The 5,582-nt window shown below is 39.3% G+C and overlaps 1 non-coding gene across 1 annotated transcript; it reads left to right on the top strand.

Annotated features, from left to right (window-relative positions):
- The first annotated feature begins 5,184 nt into the window (after positions 1-5,184).
- Positions 5,185-5,257, top strand: trnav-uac. Its single transcript has one exon. It is a non-coding gene; the product is annotated as a tRNA-Val (tRNA).
- The last annotated feature ends 325 nt before the right edge of the window (positions 5,258-5,582 follow it).

The following is a 5,582-nucleotide window of genomic DNA, read 5'->3' as shown; positions in this document are numbered from 1 at the left end:
TTTTCGGTCTGCAGCAGCTGGAGATGAAAATCGCGCACCCTGGGTCCTAGCGCCGGGTAAAGCCCTACAGGTGAATAACAAACAGACTGGTGCTCGGTGGGATTGAATCTTTAATTGCAGAGGGCTTCGCAGGAGTCAGATAAATAGTCCTTCTAGGACAGAGTTTTTATCTCCAAAGATTCAACACAGATTTAAAGATCCTGCTTGGAAGGACACCTAACAAATATACTGACCACATTTTACTTTAACAGTAGGCTATATTAATGGTCTGCTGTCACACTGAAAATGATAATTCAACAAAGCACTTTCTTTTTTGCCATTTAGACTTCCACACAATCCTGTAGCCTACAGTCCAGTTTATAATAGCACACCGACTCTGATTTAATTGCATTTGTTGAAAAAGATAATATAAGTGTTTAAAATCAAAGTGGCCAACAATTGGCAGGAACACCCATTTTATTAAAGCCCAACTTAAGCAACAGTTACATCAAACGGTTCCTATTTTATCACCATGGCTGGATAACTGGGCCTGTTTGGCACATATTTAGGGGGCCAACAAAGACAGAGCATCAGTCTGAAGTGACTGTTACCAACATTTATTGTTGGAAAGTCAATGAGCAAATTAGTGATGTCTCAATGTCTGTGTGTGTGTGTGTGTGTGTGTGTGTATGTGTGTGTGTGTGTGTGTGTGTGTGTGTGTTTGCTGCAGATACTGCTCCATGTCTTTCGATATTGAGTATCTATCCATACCATCAGACATAGGCAAAAGTAGAGTATGAGTATAGAGTATGTACATTATAACTGGTCAGTAATGTGATATCAATATCTGAATGTATGTATATACACACATACACATACACATATATATATATATATATATATATATTACAATAAATAAAACTGATGTACAGAATTGCCATAGTGACAAGTTTATTTCTCAACTGTGAAATGTGCCACTTCATTTCATGGTCACAATTATAAATATAAAAAATATATAGAAAATCGGCCTCCAAAAACCTTGATTTGATTGGGCTTCCTATTTCCTTGGGGTTCCTATTTTGGTGTTGTGTAGTATTTTGTATAATTTTTTTGGAGAGGGCTGTCAATGTGGATTTGCTGTGACAGGAAGCTGGACAGGTGTTAGACAGCCTCTCTTCATTTCCTGTGTGAATAAAATTCTGAAGTTCAGGTGCAGTTTTCTACCAGCAGCAGCAGTTGAGAGTTGCAAACACAAAATGTTGCTGAAAAAGACACAAAATGAGCACAGGCAGTGTGGGGGTCTGCTGCTACTTATGAGGGGGGGGGGGGGTTAGGTGTTTGTGCCCAGGGGGCAATTGTCTCAGAATCAGTCTATGTTGTATTGTTGTTTTATAGTGAATCACAGATTGTAAAGGTGTTTGGAGTGAGTTTGTGTATGGTAAACAGATGAGAAACGGCTACAGTGTCCCTTGTTCTCTTGGCAACATGAACTAAATGAGACAAACTAGATGTTCCAAAAGTACAAATATAGAAGTTGGGCAAAATACTGGAGCACAAACAAGTCTAATAATCCTCTGTGACATTTATGCACACAAAGCTGTCAGAATCAAGTTTTCTTAGATGTATATCTTATCTTTGTTTAATACTTTTGCCACGATTACATGCAGACCTCTTATAGAGATACCTGGGCGGAGACACATGAGGTCAGGACATCCTGGCAACCTATTAGAGGATTGTAAAAGTGGCTTAAGTCAGTGAACAGATCAGGGCTGCTGTTTGCGAGGTAAAGGCCCGGGTCAAGACTTAAATGGTGAGATGTGAGAAAACACCAAGAAGGCAGGCAATGGTCTGAGCTCAGGTAGGCCATTTCTCAGTGCAACACCTTTATGACAGGGGGGTCTCACTAGCATTTTGAAGCTAATCGGCTTTGTTGAACTAAAGGCATCGGCCGACAACAGCCACAGATACAGTACATCATTTAGGACAGCTTCCTCTGCCATAAACGGGCATCGCTTTCACTGAAGTGGTGATCATCCCCCATTGAGGAGAGTGCAAGGCTGGATTCAGCGACGGCACACCGTCACAGTTGCTAAACTTATATGGTCATTTCACCCAAAATACAAAAAGCATAGCCATTATACGTTTACCCCATAGTTAGTTTTGATTTTATGTGCCCTGGTTTTGAGATATCTGTTTCTGAGATTTTAACTTTCATCCCAATAATATGAGGTGGATTTCATTTATGGAAATGTGTCATTAATCTACGGACCTCACTGTGAGCAAGTTTCATTGGAATGCTGTACTTTCTACTGATAAAACAGAGCCTGTGGAATTTGTAGACAGTGAGGTCTGTGGATTATCCTGAGTAACTGGGACACTGCAGCTGAGTTGTCCAAATGTAATTTTTAAACTTTTTCAGCAGCACAACTGAAACTGTATTCAAAAGTTTTAGAAGTGGGTATTTGAAAACTGGCACATAGAACTGTTTACCCAAAAAAAATCCCAGATAAAAGTTATGTTTAGGTTTGACCTTTCTGTCTGTCCATGCACACGCTCGCTCTCTGTTGATGGCCAAAATATGTACGCTTTCTATTTCTTTTTTGCTCTCTCTCTCTTTTTTTGGCGAGTCAGTTAAATTACCTTTAAATGTTGGTATCGCTAAATTAATTTCTGCTCTTGTAGCAACGCGAGTTCATCAAAGCCGGGCAGCCTGCATCCATCTCTGGTCAGAAGGAGGCTGATGTGGGTTGACCCATACAGATTGACCCCTCTTTCGGGTTTGAATCACAACACTTCATCGGTCTAAATGGGGTATTAAAAGGTACACTGTGGAGTTTTCTACCATTAGTGTCAATATGCAGCAATCATTTTTTTACAAGTGTAAAAAATGTTTTTTTTTGTATTGTGCATGAGGAAGATTTTTGAAGAATTTTAAATCCTGCATTGTTCCTCTTGCCAACAGTCTTCTTCTTGCCTGTCTTAGCTGGAGCATGCTGTGTTTCTTGTTGTACTGACTTGCAGATAAGTGAGATAGTATGAAACCATTGGCAGCAATGTTGGACCCACTCACACAGCTCCATGGTGCGACTAGAGGTCAGAAACTCCGTGGGGAACCTTTAACATAGTTGGTTTCCACTATTCCACTGATTGACTATTGGTCAAGGTAACACGCCAACAAACTTAGCAATGAGCTGACAAAAGCAACAACAAGAAGACTGCAAGCAAATATTGATGGATCCTAAATAATTTAATATATACATACAAAAATTCAAAGTTGCAAATGTTTTATGAGGAAAGAAACATATTCACCATGCTTGTTAGACCTTAAGGATACACACAATGTGTTTTTGTTGAGGAACACTGAATCTACAGAATCTAAGCTCCACAGCACACCTTCAAGGCCATTCTTTTTCAGTTGAGTTCTGATGGGGGGCAGAACAAGCATCTATTGAGATTCACTAGAACATATGTTGTAAATAAATAAATAACTTAAAACAAGACCTTAGCAACAGATTTGAATCCACACATCAGTTCACTACGACACACCAAGTGGACACTGATTTCATTAAAATTCCAAACATGAAATCATGAAGACATATTTAAACTGCTTCAGCAAGGCTGCTGTTTCTGGAAACAAACCTAAGTTTTGTTTAAAAGACTATGAACATGGATTTAGAGATTAAACAATAAGTCAATTCAGCGATTAGTTAATTGACAGAAAATTATACAGCAATACTTTTTATAATCGATTAATGCTTTGAGTCATTTATCAAGCTAAAATGCCGGCTTCTCCAATGTGAGTATTTGCTTCTTTTTATATTAATGTAAATAGAATATTTTTAGGTTTGGTCTGTTGATCGGACAAAACAAGCTATTCGAAAACATCACATTGGACTTTAGGAACATTGTAATGGGCATATTTGCACTTTTTTCTGACATTTGGTAGACCAGATTATTAACTGATCAACCAAGGAAAGTACTAGTTAGATGTAGCCCGACATGGATACTTCCTGTTTGCTTCAATATTCATTTTGGATTTGAAATGTTTATTTTGCATTCCAAATATGATATTGGACACAAGTAAGTAATCATTAATGCTTTCTAGTTTAACATGCACATATTGTATGACAGTCAAATTCAGAGCTTGTGGAGTAGATCTAGCATGTCATTCAAATTTGATCCTGGCCTCTCAAGGTGTGCTATTGTACCCCAGATGCATCTGCCTGTCACCCCCACATCTTACCAACGCAGTCTTACTTCCCTCACTGGCATCTATGGAGCTGGAGTGGCTACAAATTAAAGGATGATGCTACAGGCAGACAATTCTAAGAGAGGAAGGAGAGGATACTCTTTGGTGTAAACATTGTAGGACAGAATAGGTCATTACTGATTTCAGACCCCACACCAGTAAACTAAGGAGAGATGGACATTTAGAGATACTTTGCCACACAGCCTGAACATCAGAGCAGGAGTTTGAGGAGTGTGAAATTCCCATTATACATGGTCTCAGTGTAGTAAAATGTAGGCCTATATGGGATTTTTTTTTTTAATATGGTAAAGTGTCATGCACGTTAATGTTTTACCCTCAAGATTAAACGTGTGGGCACAGCTTCATAACAGCTCTGTCATTTTGACAAAACTGTCATATTTAATGAAGGTAACCAAAGCTGGTAAGATGCATAAGACAGTGCCCTGATTCATGGGAAACGACATGTTACCCTAAGTTTGAAATTGCACACTTCTCTTGCCATAACACAACAGGGTGGCTAAGCCAAGTCAGCTTTTTGAAATACACACGCAAATCCTTACGCCTCAATATGTCAGCTCCAGTGCATGCATACGGCAGGCTGGAGAGTAGACACGGACAAATGTAGGCGACTTCATAACCTTCATAGCTGGCAGCTCGGTTGCTGGATGTTAGCTACCGTACCGTGTGATCGGCCACAAAAGCAAAACGTCCCAAGAGGGCTCCACTCGCAACTGAACCAAAACACCAGCAGAGAAGACGTAACGCTAGGTTAGTAGGCCTATACAAGGGAGGTGACACTGTGGAGACTGAAGCTGGCCGATATTTTGTTTCGCTAAACCGCAGCTACGAAGCAGAGAGCTAAAGCATTACATTACATGAAGAAACAATCAATGTTAGAGTATCGTTGTTATCATTCACAAAGACAATAGATGTTCTGCCAAAGGACAAGAGCAGCTGGTTCCATAGTGTAGCGGTTATCACGTCTGCTTTACACGCAGAAGGTCCTGGGTTCGAGCCCCAGTGGAACCAGAAAGTTATTTTCTGCCTACTCCTAATGATTGGCAGGAAATTAATTATCAAAAACCTCTCAGAACTTAGTAAGCACGTACAAATGTATTTATATAGTACTGTTCAAAACCAGGGTTACAAAGTGCTTCACACTTACAAAAACATGTTGAAAGCATTTGAATGCAAAAAACATAATAATAGCTGACAAATAAGAATGAATCAGGGCAAAGAAGCATTAATAAAATGGCTATGAAAAAAAATTATTTTAAACACTTACGGAGTAACTGTTCAAGTAAAAATGCTTTCGCTAGTACCTGCTTCTCAGATGTAAGGTTATTGTATACAT

This window comes from Perca fluviatilis, chromosome 10 (assembly GCF_010015445.1).
Source record: "Perca fluviatilis chromosome 10, GENO_Pfluv_1.0, whole genome shotgun sequence".
Classification (NCBI taxonomy): Eukaryota; Metazoa; Chordata; class Actinopteri; order Perciformes; family Percidae; genus Perca; species Perca fluviatilis.
This window is presented reverse-complemented; position numbering and strand designations above follow the sequence as displayed.